Source organism: Temnothorax longispinosus, chromosome 7 (assembly GCF_030848805.1).
Source record: "Temnothorax longispinosus isolate EJ_2023e chromosome 7, Tlon_JGU_v1, whole genome shotgun sequence".
NCBI classification, from domain to species: domain Eukaryota; kingdom Metazoa; phylum Arthropoda; class Insecta; order Hymenoptera; family Formicidae; genus Temnothorax; species Temnothorax longispinosus.
This window is the reverse complement of record NC_092364.1, coordinates 6,047,431-6,065,108: the sequence shown is the minus strand read 5'-3', so window position 1 is coordinate 6,065,108 and position 17,678 is coordinate 6,047,431. Positions and strand designations below refer to the sequence as shown.

Genomic DNA, 17,678 nt, shown 5'->3' with positions numbered 1-17,678 from the left:
AGACCCTATAATAAGAGACCCGACAACTGTCCACAAAATGGCCGCAAATGCCGTGAACATATGGAGGGAGATTGCATCAGAAACACAGGACTCTTTACTCGTGCCGTAGCACGTGTAATTCGTACATGCCTGCGATTAACGGCGAGCATTTCTGACACGGTAACAAAGAAAGAATATCGAACAAATGAGGCCCAACGTATGCTCGCTCGTGTGTCACGTTGTGTCGCGGCCGTATATCATCTGTGATGTGATCTTGTGTCGTCGCACAATCGGCACAATACACTGCTGTGTCGTGTAAGTAACATGATTTATTTATTTACACACATCAATCTGTGATAAGTAATAGCTGTATATAACATGTTTGCACTATTTTGCAGTTTGATTAAGAAAGTAGAAAAGTATAATCTTCGATGTATGTTAATAAATATTTACAATGTTGAATGTCTTTAACCTTATTTTGCAAAGTAATTAACAGCAATAAGAAATGTTTATTTTAAAAAATTGTGTGTAATATGTATAAATATATGAAAAGAAGAACAAAAAATAACTAAATAATTATTTTTATAGATATAAAAATGCCAGCTTGCTGTGTGTCAACATGTTTAAAACGCACAAAGAAAGGAATAAAAATTTTTATGGCTCGTTTCCCAACGAATCCAGAAAGAAGAGATGTTTGGATTGCTAACATAGGCAAACATAGACTAAGGAATTGGAAATCGACAATAGATCTGTTTGTATGTGAAGTAAGTAATATGTGAGAGATAAATTAATTTCATTTGAGTTATAAAAATAAAATTACTGACAATATATAAAAATTTTTTACAGGTACATTTTGCAAATGATATGTGGGAAAAAGTACGCGATGACGGGAAAAGAAAATTAAAAGGCAACGCTGTGCCCACAATTTTCCCTGCTCAATTGGAAATGAGCAGTGCATCTATTAGTACAAACGTGAGTTTCCTTTCTTTGCGTATCTTAGTTAAAAACAGCAATAAAGTATTACCTTTTCATGAAAATAACGAACTTTTTAGGAAAAAACTAATAAATTTTCACAAAGGCAACCTGGTGCATTTGAAACATTTAATGTTCATGAAGACAAGCAGCAAGAGGACTGTCTCGGAGCAGATGTTCCTGATATTATTCCATTGACATCGAGTAATGTTGCAAATTCAATAACAATTAATTACTCTTTCTGTGGTTACAAAATTTGACTTACTATAATATATTATCATTATGTTATTCATTATTTATAATTACTTATACGACTTCTTATATTATCTTGTAGATTCCTCTATTCCTACCTATTCAAGAGAAATAAGCAACCAAGAACTTAATGAAGTTGAACGATTAAAGAAAGAGTTAAGGTCGGTTAACATCAGATTGCGTCGAAAACATATTTTCTTGTGTTAGAGCTAAACAACCCATTCCAACCGCCTTGCAATTCAAGCAAAATTTAAAAATAATCGCAATTTTAAAATATTTAAAACCTGTAGGTAATTCCAGCTACGAAGAGGACGACAGAATTATTGTTGGCGATTTTTTTAGTACACCTAAATCTAAAGAAATAAAAAACCGCTTGCCACCTGTTCCTGATTTGTCAACGAGAAAAATACACATAGGGGACATTGAACTGAATGTATTGTACAACATCGCCGGCTATATTCTCTCCCGTGTTTCAAACAATAATATTACTTGTAAATTGTGTTTAAGTTCCGCTGGATCTCTCACATACAATCCATCCTCAAAATTTGCAAAATTTGTGTTGTTGAAATCTTTTCGACGTAATACGCTTTTTTTCGTAAATAACGCAACATTTGAGTATTTTCATCAGAAGGAAATTGTTATGAGGCAGTACTTACCATATCTAAAAACAAATTTTGAAACGACTAAATTTGATTTAGTTCATTTTTTTCATGAAAAAATGCAGGCCATTGCATGCGAAACGTTGAGAAACTGTCACAACATAAAGAATAAGATAATGATGCGTTTTATTCGATTTCGACTTCGAATAGGGAATTCTGGGGGCCGTTTACCGAAATAAATATATAATAGTAAAACTATGGCGATGCATGCGACAATACGATAATTTACAATAAATATAATATAGTTGTATCATTATGTATATGTATGTATATATATATATATATATAATATTAAATACATATTATCATACCTTTTTCACTTAATTTATTATTATTTCACTTATATGATATATGCATGTTTCAAAAAACGTATTATTCATTACTATATTTAAATAAATTCGGAGAGTGAGTGTAATTCAATCCAAATTGTCTGCTTTTTCGCGCTGGATCAGCAAGGGTTCCTATTGGGCGGCGCCATTTTGTGGACACAAGTTACGTACACCAATCACGCGGACTCCCAAGAAGTCGGGTCTCTCTTTTAGGGTCTCTACTTGCTACTAGCATGCCCCGCCGGGCTTCGCCCCGGAGAACATGTGTATTAAGACACGCAAATAGTCTCTCTCTCTCTCGCTCTCTTCCTATCGGCGTGGTGTCTTCATCGTCTCTCAATGAATTTAAAGGCAAGCTCCATGATCACTTATTTTCGCTTGAGCTGGGTTCTGATCATGGTTCTGTCTCGGGGCTATCTATTGTACAAGCATAATCTAGTCTAAGCGCAACATAGTCTGTATATATATGCAGTTCCTGAATCTGATCTAGTTTTAGTTTTAAGTGTTATTGTTCACTGTATATATATTGTTCAAAATTTTATCTAGTCTTAAGTTCGTATCATTATCACTGCGATTTGTGTCTTCAGTTTGTGAAACTATAGTATTGGTTCACTTCTTCTGCACCTTGCGTGGGGGCGAGCAGCATGCTTCAGCGCGCTTCTGCAATCTCTGGTCCTTTAGAGAGTGAGCATGCACGCACTTTTGCTTTAGTCTATAATTTTTGGTTTTAGCCTTTTGTGTTTCTCTGCCGTTGCCTCTCATTCTTGCCTAAAAGTCGTTCGACCAGGCATGAGAAAAAAAAGATGCGAGAGAAAGGAAAGAAAGAGAGAAGCTGCGAGAGAGAAAGAGAGAGACGAGCGAGCGAGAGAGAAGAGAGAGAAGAGAGCGCAGAGATCGAGAAGAGCGAGAGAGAGAGAGAGAGAGAAAGAGAAAGAGGAAGAGAGAGAAGACAGAGGAGAGATCTATCTCTCTCTCTCTATAGAGATCTATCTAGCGAGCTCCAGAGCTAGAGATAGAGCATACATCCCTCCCTATCGCTAAAAAAGATATCTAGCTCGCTTCTCTCTCTCTCTCTCTCTCCCCCGCTCTCTCTCTCTCTCTCTCTCTCTCCTCTCTCTCTCTCTCTCTCTCTCTCTCTCTCTCTCTCTCTCCCGCTCTGGAAAATTTCGTAACCAATTTCCAAAAAGATACCGATTCCCAAAAAGATCGGTAACGAAAAACTATACAGTTTATAGCACTCCCCGGAAAATTCTACCCCTACTTCATATACATATAATTTTTTGCGATTCAGTCAATTAATTCCCGAAAAATTTGAAAAATTTCTGATACCGGCTTCCAAAAAAATCGGTAACGAAAAATTATACACTTTATAGCACTCCCCGGAAAATTCTACCCCCGTTTCATATACAATTCTTTGAGATTCGGTCAATTATTTTCCAAAAATTAAAAAGAATTAGAAAAACCGGTTTCCAGAAAATCGGTAACAAAGAACTATATACATTATGACACTCCCCGGGAAATTCTACTCCTGTTTCATATATATTTCTTTGAAATTCGGTCAATTATTTCCCGAAAAAATGAAAAAAATGTCGAATACCGGTTCCCAAAAAGATCGGTAACGAAAAATTATACATTCTATAACACTCCCCGGAAAATTCTACCCCTACTTCATATACAATACTTTCAAAACCAGTCGAATAGTTTAAGAGTGCATAAAGGACATACATACATACATACATACATACATACATACATATATACATACATACATACATACATACATACATTCATTTTTATATATATAGATAAACTTTTGACGCTATTTGTCCTAAGTTTATTAACTTTTTATTTTTTAAGTATAAAAGGTTTAGCTGAAACACATCAATATTTGTTGAAGGTTTACTATAAATAAATATTATAATTTATTCTTGCTTATATAAAGCATAATGTTTAGTTTAGTAATATTACACAATTACTGAATTAGAAAACGCCACAAGAAACGCATAAATAAACATTTATAATGGCGGCGTTAACTTTAAATATTGACTTATTTATTCTCGCGATATTGAAATCAAATTTGGATACAATTAATGCGTAAGTATCGAAATTTATAATCGTTTATAAATTTATTCGCAAAATTCTCGCAAATTTTTGTTTATAATATATTACATAAATTCTTTATAATATAAATTTATAATTATTTAGAATAACTGAGAAATATGTCAAATTCGATGAAACAAAATTTTCGAAGACAGATAATACAAATCGAAAAGAACGCACTATATTATATAGACAAACTTTTGAGTATCGATCTACACACGGCTCATGTAACGGCTGTAGAATTATTATTTAATATCAACATGGTAAATATATGGATTTTAATTCAATATCTGTGAACAATAAAAACGATCTAGATGATTCGCGTTATTATATAATCATGTTACTTATGTATTCGTAATAGGCTATATAAAATTAAGAAATCTTACAGCAGAATTAATAGAATTACTAGAATTAAAAAAAAAAAAAATATATATATATATATATATATATATATATACATAAAATAAAAAATGTTATTTATACATATATAGACTAGTAACGCAGCTGGAGCCATATCGTATTATATCGCAAATAATGTGACGGTACAGAGCAAATTGCGAGAAGAACCAATGCGTGTATTACCTGAAAGAAATACGCCAATAACAAAATTACCAATTTCACCAACCACGGTTAGCTAAGCGGGGAGCACACACTTCTGCACAACGCATACGGCGTAAGCGTAAGAAAACTGCGTGGTCTATTTTCTTACGCACATGTGTATGGACCACGCACGTTTCTTATGCTTACGCCGTATGCGTTGTGCAGAAGTGTGTGCTCTCCGCTTTAAAGCCCGTATCAGACTACGGATTGGTGATTGAGATTAGATTGAAATTTAATCAATCAGAACAGAGAAAACTGATGTCAAGTTTAGTAAACTTTGCTCTGATTGGTCAAATTTCAATCTAATCTCAATCCCAATCAATAGTCTGATACGGGCATAAGGCTGAGTTTCCACACTGAGCGCGTCGTCACGCGCCGCGTCACATCCAAGGGGTCTGTTCTGTTTCACGCATGATGCGCGCATTTTCTATAGTAAACGTTACGTATACTATAGATAAATGCGCGCATATGCCTGAAACAGAACGGACCCAAGTTAACCAATCGAAACATTTCATTTTGATCCCGTCTCAAGTAATGTAATTAAAATAGAATGTGTTGATCACATGGATTATAAGCGGGGAGCACACACTTCTGCACAACGCATATGGCGTAAGCGTAAGAAAACTGCGTGGTCTATTTCCTTACGCACATATGGACCACGCAATTTTCTGCCGGGACGCCAAAATAATCGCATTCAATCGCGCTATCTTTCGCTTCGCTAAGCAGAGATTCGCGGCGCTGAATGCGCGCAGCTACACTCTTATTGGTCTGTCTGGCCGTCTGGGTAACCGAAATTTAAAACGCAGGCAGCCAAACCGGGAGTTTAATTGTGTAACGTGTGTATGTGTTCAGAAATCCTCTCTGGTATTTATATGTACATATATTTACAATTTTTATCAGAATTTAATTTTCAATCAAAAACTCCGGAGAATGTTGGGACGAAAGAACATAATTGTAGAGAATAACCCTGAAACAAGAAGAAAACACAAATGCTACACACACCGTTTGTCGTCAATTATTGTAATTTATCTTGTGATTTGTCTGCGCACGATTCATATTTCATATTTCCGGTCAATTTGTGTGTATATTTCGAGGTTTTGCGCAACTTTTTCCGTCTATTCTCGTCGATCTTGATGCCGCGCGCGTATGAAGAAGAAGAACGTTTATTAAATGTACCGTGATAACCACAAAACACGGGAAAAAAAAAATTAACCACGGTTGACGACAAGCTCTCTCTCTGCAAAAATCTCATCTATTTATACTGTGTTTACGATAACCTGAGAAACAATAGGAATTTGCGAGATTATATTTAGTCCTTTGAGGATTCACAATTATTAAGATGTTATTTAATGTTACAAATTATAAAATAAAAAAAATGTTAGAAATAATAAAATAATAAAAATAATAAAATTTTACAAACTTTCAAAATCAAGATTACGTGTATCGCATTACCGTAACCTTATTAACGTGTAAAATTTGAGATTAAAAAACATCTCAACTAATACGCACACATACACGCACACACAAAACACAACACTTGTCTCTCGCATTATTTACGGTAAAATTTGGCGTTGACCTATATGTTTCAAAAATTATTCCGGTACCATCCCCCCACACTGCGCGTGAGAAATAAAATTGTAATAAAACAATGATAAAATTGGCACTGGAAAAATTTCACAAGATTTCGTGGACATTGGTTACATATTTACATTGTAAATTTACAAGATTTTCCAAAGTGTGTGTACAATATATAATCGATAAGAATTTACCCCAAGCTTTTGTTTGTGTGTAAATGCTTTATATTATTTAGCGCGATTAATCAAAGGTATATGCAACTCTGTTAAACAGGTTCCGCAACAAGATCGTGCCAACGTCAGTGGCATTTTAAGAACTATGCCAGAGGAAGTTACCATAGGAGGATACACGATACCGAAAGGAGTATGTACCAATAATTTTCTATTACATTTTTCTATTACAGCCCTTAAGATTTATCAATTAATATAAATATTTTATTAATACATAAATAAAACTAATAAAAACTAATATATAAATAAAACTTTGTGACCCTCAACTATCTGTTCATGTCATTCTCAATGACTCCTTTTCCTGCATGTCATCAGTCAAACGTTATGGCGTGTCACGCATTGCTCTCGTTGGATCAGAAATATTTTCCGGAACCAGAGAAGTATAGGCCAGAGAGATGGATGCGGCATGAACCCGAATACAACAAAAGCGAGTCCTACGTATACCAGCCTTTTGGGCATGGTGATCGGTCTTGTATTGGACAAAGAATCGTTGAGATGCAACTGACAATCTTGATTTTGAAAGTTTGTAAAATTTTATTATTTTTATTATTTTATTATTTCTAACATTTTTTTTATTTTATAATTTGTAACATTAAATAACATCTTAATAATTGTGAATCCTCAAAGGACTAAATATAATCTCGCAAATTCCTATTGTTTCTCAGGTTATCGTGTAACAGGCTGTAACTAATATTATATCGAATGTTTCACCCACTCCCGGCGACTTAGGCTTCTAGGCATCTAGGTACCTAATAAATAATCAGATTTCATTACTCTTTGATTAGTACTAGTGTTGAAACACAATTCTTCACAATAAAAACATGGCAATTTATGTAAGATATATATCTGACGTATCTATATTATTTAACGCACGTTGAATTTTTGTTCTCATGTGTCGAGCATTGAACGATGTGTTTACCTCCTTACGACTAGTTCTCTAGAAGCAACTAGCGATTTCGTCAAATTTACACCACATTAGCGTGCGCGTGTTAAGAGACGGACGGCGTTTGGCGAACGGGCGACCGTATTACGAGGCCGAGACGAGATCGGTTCGGTTTTCTGTTGTTAAAAATACCAGTGTTTATCCGCCTTTCTTTCGAGCAGGAAAATGACTGCTTTCACAAGATTCAGCTGAGACTTGCAGAAATAAAAAACATAAAGTTTCTGTGTAAATATTTCTTTAGAGAGATCACATATTTTCGCTAATTAAAAAATGCACCTTGGTCAAGTTTGTTTAAAACGAGTACGACCGATTTCAGCATATCGCGATTTCTAAATAATCCTTATTAATAAAAAAAAATTCCCTTTTTTTATATTGAAGAGAGAAATGTTACATCTGGAATGTTGATAAAGGCCGTGAAAAATCGTGGACAAATAACGAGAATCAAATGAAGGCACGTGTCTAAGCGACTAAAGTCAATTGGAAGTTATCACCGGCTTCTATATTGATTCAATAGCCTCAATAATAGACGCTTTTTTGAGTAATGTTATGGCGACGACCGCCGGCGATTGCAAACAAACCCTGCCCATCAATATCCTGGATGAAAATCGTGCAATTGAAGCTTTCTCAATTTGACAGAAGAAAATATGTGATGTTATTTAAATGCTTGAAAATTTGTTTAGAATTTTTTAAATTTTGAATACAATTTATGTAGATTTTGAATAATCTTCAACGCAAGACTGCATTTATTTCGGTTCTATATGTCATAGAAATATCCAACAACCAATTTAAAATAATAAAAAATATATATATATAAAATCTAATTACAGAAAAGAAAGTATTTGAGATGTGAAAAATTTATTTACACAAACGCGGTTTTTATTTATCAGTGCTTGTCAATTTCCTAAGATGCGATATAATCTCTATATTAATGCTCTACATTATCAGCGAAGAATTCTTTTTCAAAGAAAAGCGTGGAAAAGAGCGTTAAACAGAGAAACGCGCGTTCGCCAGTGGGTTCGTTAAACCCCTTTCATGCCCATCGCGAGTTGCGAGCAATTGGCAGTTTACTCAGTTCGCGTGGGGCGGTCCGCGAAGAGGGTAATTAGTCACTAATTAATAGTAGCCAGGTGGGGGACGAGTAATTATTACTGTTTCCCATGGACGATAGGGATCGGGAATTTCTGCGGCAAGATCGGCGGCCTCGTTAAATCTCGGACGCCACGCCGCGCCGCGCCGGGGCCGACGGGCGCGCGCGCACAGAAGCGCGGAACGCGGCGTTGCGAGGAATGCGTTTTGTTTAGCGGCAAATTGGGCTGGGAATTGTCGGATTATGCGCTATACGAGTTTTGTTACACGGCTCGTTAACGTAAATAAGTGCGTGCCGTGAAATGGCCGCGACGGCCGAACGTGGGCGCTCGCGCGGGTACCGAACGAGGAAATGCACCACGAAGAATGGAAAGACGTTCGTTTATCGCCGACTTCCCGCATTGCTCCATAAATTAATCGTCTGTAGAAAAAAATGGATGCGAACCGTACGCGTATAATTGAGTATCCTTGAGGTCCCTCCGTTAACGTGGAACGTTGAAATAACAGGCCAATCTTAGATCCTCGTCTCTTTTCTTCTTATCGCTACGCGAAAGCAATTTTAAAAATATATTTTACTTATTATTTAAAGCATTTAAAAGATTGATATTGTTGCGCCCGACACCCGTTACCCGTGGGCTGAACTTGGCTTCGCTCTGCGAAAGCTTCAAGCCGAAGCGCGTCTCTTGACAACGGGGGACTCTTTGATTTATTGATTAATCATCGCCTGTCAGATTTTACCAGAGATTCGAACCGCACGGTCCTGCTCTCGAATCCTCTTTTGTATTTCTGAAATAAACCCGAGATTCTTAAGTAAGAGAGTGTCCCTTTCTTTACGCGAGACCAGAAGTGCGCGGCGCGAACGCGAGTGTCTGTGTGACTGCGGAGCGCAACAATATTATATTACAGTATTTATTTTTTCTTGTACAGGCATTATATTTTAAGGTTTTAAATAGACATTTGTTAAAAATTAATATCTATGTATAATGTCTACCTTTTTATTATATCCGCCACATTTGACAGAAAATAACGATTTACAAACGGTAACCATTATAAACTGCATTTTGCGATTTCTCGATCGCATCGTTAAACGATATAAGTATAAGCTTATGGAAACAGTTATTTTAAATAGATTTATTATTAGGATAAAAAAATCCATGGGTTTGCTAAAATGCCTATTACCAAATTATCGGCGAATTTATCGCCTGGTATCGCTATTGCATATGTGCCTTTCGAACGAGGCACTATACTCTTTTATTATCTAGAAGAAATGTTAGGGCCCTCCGAATTTGAACCGTTTCTAAAATCTTATATTTTAAAATATGCATTTAATAGTATAAACACTCAACATTTCATAAGTTACTTGTATTTATATTTTTATTACCAAAAGGAGGTAACACCTTTTTCGTAAATGTGTATATTCGTATATTCATATATTTTTAGCATTAAAAATAATGAATTTTATGTTGTTTTCAGACTTTAGATAAAATAAAATGGATTGAATGGTTTAAAGAGAAAAAAAGAGAAACGTACCCTCTCTCAAATGTAAAGTCGGTTTGGGAGAAAAGAGTCACCCAATTGGCAGAGAAGTGGCAGAGTGTGTCCACTTCTACAGAAGATGACGATAAACCCCAACTTATAGAAAACTTAGAAGATTGAGAAAAAATAATTTTTCTAAGAATGTTAAAGTTTGATTACACAAAATTAAACATAACAAAATTAAGAAGACTTTCAAACCAATATAATTTTGAACGAGAAACAACGATGACAGATATAAGGTAAATATGCTATCTTCATTCAGTTTAATATTCAATGTGAGATTGAACGAGTGGTTTTTTAACAAATATAAACTTATCGAACGATATACATCATCAAAGAACATAACGGTACATATTTGCTATAATGACAATTCTGAGAACAAGGAAGCTGAGCTACTTTTATTTTATCGTATTATATTATATTTGTGACATATTTTTTATGACAAGATTGAATATATGTGTAATAAAAGCATAATAATTTTTGTAATTCTTTTTATAAATCTTCTTCAAAATTTTCTTTTCACATGTTTATTGAAAAGTTTTATAAATTTAAATGTATTAAATTGCGTTTTTTATTGTTTTTAGTTGTCGTAAAAGTCATTTATACGTCATTTATATGTCTATATTTAAAAATATTTATTAAAATGTTTGCAATTTATATCCATATATTTTAAGAATAACTGATTACACATTAAGCTAAAGTTTCAATGACTACTTAAGACGTAGCATTATCATAAAATGTTAGTTTATACGTAAATTAGGTTTGTTTTTGTCGAGAGGGAATACGGTTCAAAGCGTGCAGAGGCAAAATAAGTAAGATAAGAAAACAGAATTAGAGATGATACATATGTATTTATGGTTTTTTCACATCTTCACACGCACGCGACACAACGGCCTAATAGAAATTGTTGAAATTCCAGAGATCTCTCACTGGGAAACATTAATATGATAACACATCGTTACGTGCGTGGTTATGTCCAAACCGCATTATTTGCATTTAGCTATCCATGTCACGAACTAGCCATCAACTTTCAATAACAGCAATAAATTGTTGTTGTTATTGAAACGTAAAACACATAAAATTTAATAAGTATTAATTCGTGATAATTTTTATTTTACAATTCTGTCGACCTTCTCTTTAAAATCTGGTCTGACACCAATTCAAGATACGTAAAAAATTTGTAAATTGATATTTTATATTTAATTCAAGTTACAAATCAAACAAATAGTTTTCGCTGTTGGAAAGTTACAGTTTGTTAAAGAATAGAAGCTCTAGATAAAAATAAACTGAAGAAAATCGCATTTTCTTTTCTTTGTAGACGAAGGCAACATGCGTTAACGTTTACTCTGAAATGCACGCGGCAATGCATTTACTTTGTTTCAAATTTCTCAGTGGGCATCAGGGTATCTTCTCGCGGCAGGAACAATTGCGTGCAGCTAATAACGCAACATCGTCGGCGGGTAACAGCGTGCAAATGCGAGATAGCAAGTGATATTCAATGGCAATGTGCAGCGATGCGGTTATCTCGTGTTTGCATTGACATTTATTCCAACAATTATCGTGATTGCCGCGCATCTGGGTCGCGTTTTCTATACTACACATATGTTACATTAATTCGCTAATCTATGACTATTTTGTCACGAAGTTATCTCTTGTTCATGCATTTTAATTCTATCTTACGTATTTGTAGTAAAAATAATTGAACATTTTCTAAGCAAGATTGGAGTAAGTTTATAATTTATTTTAAAATTTGCATTCCAAATTGTCGATAGGATTATTGTATAATTTGTTGTTTCAAATACAAGCTCGTATATATATATATATATATATATATATATATATATATATATATATATATATATATATATATTGTATATAGAGTAAATCTTAGAAATTATATGGGCTTGCTCCATTCCTGCTTTGAACTCTCTACTGCTCGCGGTCTTCTGGGATTAAATTCGACTTTCGTACCTTTCTCATTTCGTAGTATCTATTAAATTATCCAATTTCCATAAAATCCTTTTGATGTTCGATCGTAGCATAGGATTGACTCGTTCTATGAATCACCCGTGTTTCGGCTGGTCACTTTAATCTTCTCAGACACAGTGGAGTGCACAACACATCTCTCGCAGAAGATTTATTGTCACACACGCAGTGTTCCGCATACTTTCAACGAATTCATTTTACTCCATAAAGTGATCCAACGAAGATCGCGATAATCAAACTTGAACTTCTTAAACTTTTGTCACGTACACCTACATCATTAACAGTCTGAAGACGTCGGAGAAAGTCAGAGAAAATATATCACGGTAAATTTAAATAATTATTATGAAATTCTCATCTCAATTATTACGAACTTCCAATATTTGGCTAAATGTGAAACTTAAAATTCCTCAGAATTTTTTTATTTGAATAATTTTAACTCAAAAAAATAATTTTATTTCCAAACGTACTCGTTTGTCGTCTGGCGTTTATCGTTAAATTATGTATCTGACAATTGCAAAACTGTACCCGAGTACCTCTTTTAAATTGTATATGTAGTCAGCTGATTATCAGTCATCGACAGGATATGGATACGGATTACTTAGATACGGATTTTATCTACTTTTAGTTAGCATAATGATTTACATTATTTTGCTTAACATTTACAGTTGTTATAGAGATTCGATTAGGTCGCTGTGTACATAGAATATTGAATGTAGAAAGAATTTACTTGAAGCATTATCAAAATTGTAACTATATAAGGAGACATGAGAGGTGTAGCATAAGTGGGAGATGGCATGGCGAGGATAGTTTTCAGAGCCATCACAGAGAAGAAATGCAACGTGAAAGGTTGTAACCCTTATAGTAAATTTATAAACTTTTACTCAACCAAAGAGGAGAGCGTTTACCATAATCCTTATGTAAAGCAAATATTTTCCGAACATAACACGATGGACATTTCTTCGATTTAATTAAATTTTACTTTATTGACAATGACTTTGAAAAATTGAAGTCTATAGACCTAATATTATATTCAGATTTATTTGATCACGTAGAACGCAACGAGACGTTGCACTTGCATAGTATTCCTATTCCTAAACAAGAAATATATTAAAAAACGAATAGCGAATTATTTCTAAAACATTTGCAAACTTGCTTTGCATGTATATCAATCTGCATGAAATGATTTGAGAGAGAAAAATACGTGTTTTATATTTTAACAATGATCTATCTCCAATAATCTGCAACTAGACTAAAACAAAGAAATTATTATTTTACTCAGATATGTGTTACTTGGAAATCTGTTAGGGATCAATAAGTAAGCCCAGCGTTTCATGCGCGGCGATTAACTCGAACACGGACACCCGCGGCACCGAAGGTGCTTGGCACCTGCTCATCATCGTTTACACGATGCTTCCGGGAGGAGCGAAAACGACGCCGAGGGCATGCGACGCGCTGTTACGTGCCGCAATTCTTATCTCACATATTTACGATTTCTATTCCTAAAATTTTTTACAAAACAGTTTTTCACAGCAAATGTTGCCCAAACTAAAACCTTAATGAACCTTATCCCGCTATCTGTCTAGATATCCCATGACCCACTTACTTTTTCTCTAAAACTTTTTCTGAACTTCCGATCCATGATCAGCTATATAAAAAAATTAATCCTATATAATGATCCTAGCGGATCATTGCGTCATATGTCAACCTTTCTGCTTTTACTTCTTCTAAGAAACCGCGCCAATCACTACTTCCGATATTGCGTCATTGAAATTCAATCTATTTCTTTAAACAAGGATCCTCTTGAACCGTAAAGTTTAGTTCTCAGTTGTCTCTCGAAGCGAACACATCTTCGACTCACACCACTAATTCTGTGCCAAATAAAGTTTTGCAAGAGGACAATTGTCTACCTGTATTTCGTCGAAACATTACGTCGCGTCTCGCACATTAGCGCGCACTAAACGCGAGAGATGAAAGGGGTTTCATCCCGGCGATCAACGCACGTATACGGGGAACATTACGTGACACTGATCTCGTGTGCACGCGTGGACGAGATTCGTCTCTCGTCTAGCGATTGAGAGGTGTCGCGCGCGCTAAGCGACGCGACGGCACACGCGGCGCGGCGCCTCGCTTCCTATCAGGTCGACAAGTAAACGGGTGATTAGAATAAGGTCTTATCAGCGTGAGCGTGCGCGGGGTACTGAATCGCGTAGCGGGGTATATCCAGTGCCCCGTCCGGGCCCCTCCTCGCAGTACATACACCAGAGTGGAGGGACAGGTGCCTCTCGGTGCTTCTGTCTGTCTGTCTGAGACCGCTGCTGCTGCCTTGGCCGCTTACTCGCACCGCGCGGCTGGAGCGACAAACGTTCATCAAACGCGTCGTGGTGAAGTTAAAGGTCCACCCGGCGCGGCGGTCGTTTTCCCGAAATTCAATGTCCAGAGAACTGTAATACTTAAGAGGCGTAACCCGTTCGTTGATCTGAAAAATTACATTTTCTTCCGTAATGTTGTATCTTATCTTTGTTACATTTGCGATTTGTCACATACGTTTGTAAGGCAGCAACGTCCAGATACTTCATCAAATTAAGTGAAACGAGATGTGACGAAGTGACGAAGAAAAATAAAAAATATTGGGAGAGAAACTTCTCGATATTGTAAGATTAATGAACCAGACTTCTCTCGGGTTTGTTGAGTTATTATCGGCGGAATTAATTTGTCTCCGTTTTCAAGATATATAAATTCCTACTACTTGGTAATTTCTGACGTAAAGATGTCATTTATATGCTAACTTACACTTGCGGTGTAAATAAATGCTAATCCGAATTTAATTAATGCTTGGGATAAGTTCGCACAATTTAGAAGCTGCCAATAAATTCAATAATTAATTGCCAAGATTTCCGGCACAATTCGGTCTAAAACCGCAAGTTGGAATAGTTACATTTCGAATTTAACGTCAAACGTAATAAAATCTGATTCTCGAGCGAAACGTTATACACGGTTTCTGTATGAGGAACAAAACAAGATTAACAGTTTCGAAAACGAAGTTGAAATCTTTCGCTAATGTTTATGAATCAATAAGAATCAAAAGAAAATATGCAAACCGCTTCTCGCATTCGCGCCTTCAACACATACGTTTTATTATTACTAAGAGACGTGTGAAGAAGTCAATCGAGTTGACGCTGAATTGATGGAGCGTTATCCGTTATAGCAAAATATCCGTTTAGGACTGAAGTAAACTGAAGTAATGCGCGAGCAAACGCGCAACGTCTCAAGATCGCGTACACAGGCTTGTTAGCCTGGGATTGACGCGACGGGTTATTATTGTTCCGTCAGAATCAAAGGAGCGTGGTGCACACGGGCCGGTTTAACACCCGTTGTGCGGTGTAATTAGCGATTGCGCTCGAATCAGCGTCTACCTGTAATTTTCGAGCGAGCCAAGTACGAACGTTTATCCCAAAGGGTATCGACACGAAGATTTCAGAGCGTCACTGTTGTATTTACAAATTATTCCAGAGCGATCGCTTAATAAGTTTAGCGTATAATTAAAAAAAAAGAAAAAATAATAATAGCAAAATTAACTGCGAATTTTTGAAACGCGAGTAAATTCATAAAAAAAAACTTGAGGTAATACAATATTTTTCAAAATCAAGGATTAATTAGAGTTCAGGACTCGTTGCTAATACACGCGCTAAAAGAGCGTTTTGATTTTATACGTCACATTTTTTTACACTTATTGCTCATTTCGCTATGCCCTTTCGCCTCCCCCCCCCCCCTCGACAAGCGTTGCAGCATAAATCAATATCCATCAGGGAATAATTGCATCCCGCGGAAAGAATCTCGCGGCGGGCGCCAGCGAAGAATCTCGCCTATTCTGACGCGGTAAATGAAGCGCACCTGTTTACGCACACGCGCCCGTATATATACGCACAGGCAGATACATGCCGAGAGCGCGGCCGAACGCGCTCGCCTCATTATCCCCGTTTGAGGCCCTCGTCCTACGAGTCATGCGAGATAAACCTGTTATATCTTTTCCGGATCTGGTTTCGCGACGGCGAGCGCGAATGCGAGAGCGGCGTACATATTAAACAATCAGAATTTATCATGCACGACAGAGAATAGTACAAGATGTGAGGGACCGGGTGTTCCATCGCGATTTTTCACGCACGCTCCTCGCCGTCCTCGTCGTATTATAATTGATGTAATCGTGTCATTCTCTCCGCTTTGTTATTATCGTTAATTCGCAATCGATATGGAGCAATCTTAAAAACTGAAATTTATCCTGGATTTAGTAATTAGATGCCACCGCTGGTGTTTTTTTTATATTTTAACTGGATATAATTCCTTTTCTGCTACTATATTCTTATACTAATTACTTATCGCAAGCATAAAAGAAACAGAATTATTATGCTTTTAAATGGATTAAGAAACATTGTTTAAGAAAGGCGTTTTCTGTTTTATTTCTTCTTTTTATTTCCTACCTGTGTGTGTAACAGTCATTATGTCTCACCTAGAATTGAAACATAATTTTAATTAGTATTAATATATGGTACATTTTTTTTCCTAACATGAATTTCTCGATGTGGAGCGATAGAGCGATGGAGTGAAAGATTTAGAATAATGTCTTGTAATCGAGTTAATTCATGATGAAGTAAATTGTATTTTATCGAAACGAAAGGATCAATGTAGATTAATGTGCTTTTTCGTTCGTTCGTTTCTTCTTTTTCTCCTTGTTGGACGATTCACGGTTCAGCTGGCTGGCTTAACGAACGCGGCGGGAAGAACGGCAGTTTTCGTTTTATTTGCTAAAGCACCTCGCGTGTGTTTCAGTAACCGACATCACCGTCGATTGTCCAGGCTAATATCCGCCTAACGTTAGGAATAATAATGGGGGGCCAGACATATCAGGTGTCAACAGATCCCCGAGGCTTCTTACTTTTAGCCTTCTCGAGCGACAAAGCGGTACGTCAAAGCTCGTAGACTATCGTGTAATATTATCGTGATTTATTATGATGTGCTATAATGTTAATGTAATTTAATGTACTATATTAATCGCACTGTGTGCTGGGGTGTAAGTTTTGCTTCTGGGAAACCATATGGCTTCATTTCTATTTAATGCTAACATCAATTAATATTCAGGCTTTCCGGTAGTATGCAAAGATGTTATTTTGTTTATTTAATTTGTTTATTTATTTAATAATTTTGTTTATTATGAGAAATGTGTTAATAATGTTATAAATAAATCGTAAAACTTTAACGTTTTCTATGAGTTTATTATTCCAATTAATTTTATCTCACCGCTCTAAAATATCAAAAATAGGATGTTTATTTAATCTGCATCACATATTTTATTTAAGATGACGAATAACACCATTAAAAATAATTGATAGTAAATATAAAACGCATTATAATATTTATGAATTAAGAATTTTGGATA

The 17,678-nt window shown here is 35.7% G+C and overlaps 1 protein-coding gene and 1 long non-coding RNA gene across 2 annotated transcripts in view; one reads left to right on the top strand and one right to left on the bottom strand.

Moving 5' to 3' along the window:
- The window catches only part of LOC139815687 (uncharacterized), a 239,480-nt gene extending 226,409 nt beyond the window's left edge, over positions 1-13,071 (bottom strand). Inside the window, exon 1 of the mRNA XM_071782753.1 lies at positions 12,233-13,071. The gene's annotated coding sequence lies outside the window, so the exon portion shown is untranslated. The remainder of the gene's footprint in view (positions 1-12,232) is intronic.
- On the top strand, positions 5,451-10,723 carry LOC139816586 (uncharacterized). The gene is made up of 3 exons (XR_011733041.1): positions 5,451-6,829; positions 7,012-7,218; positions 10,199-10,723. It is a non-coding gene; the product is annotated as an uncharacterized lncRNA (long non-coding RNA).
- Positions 13,072-17,678: the final 4,607 nt, after the last annotated feature.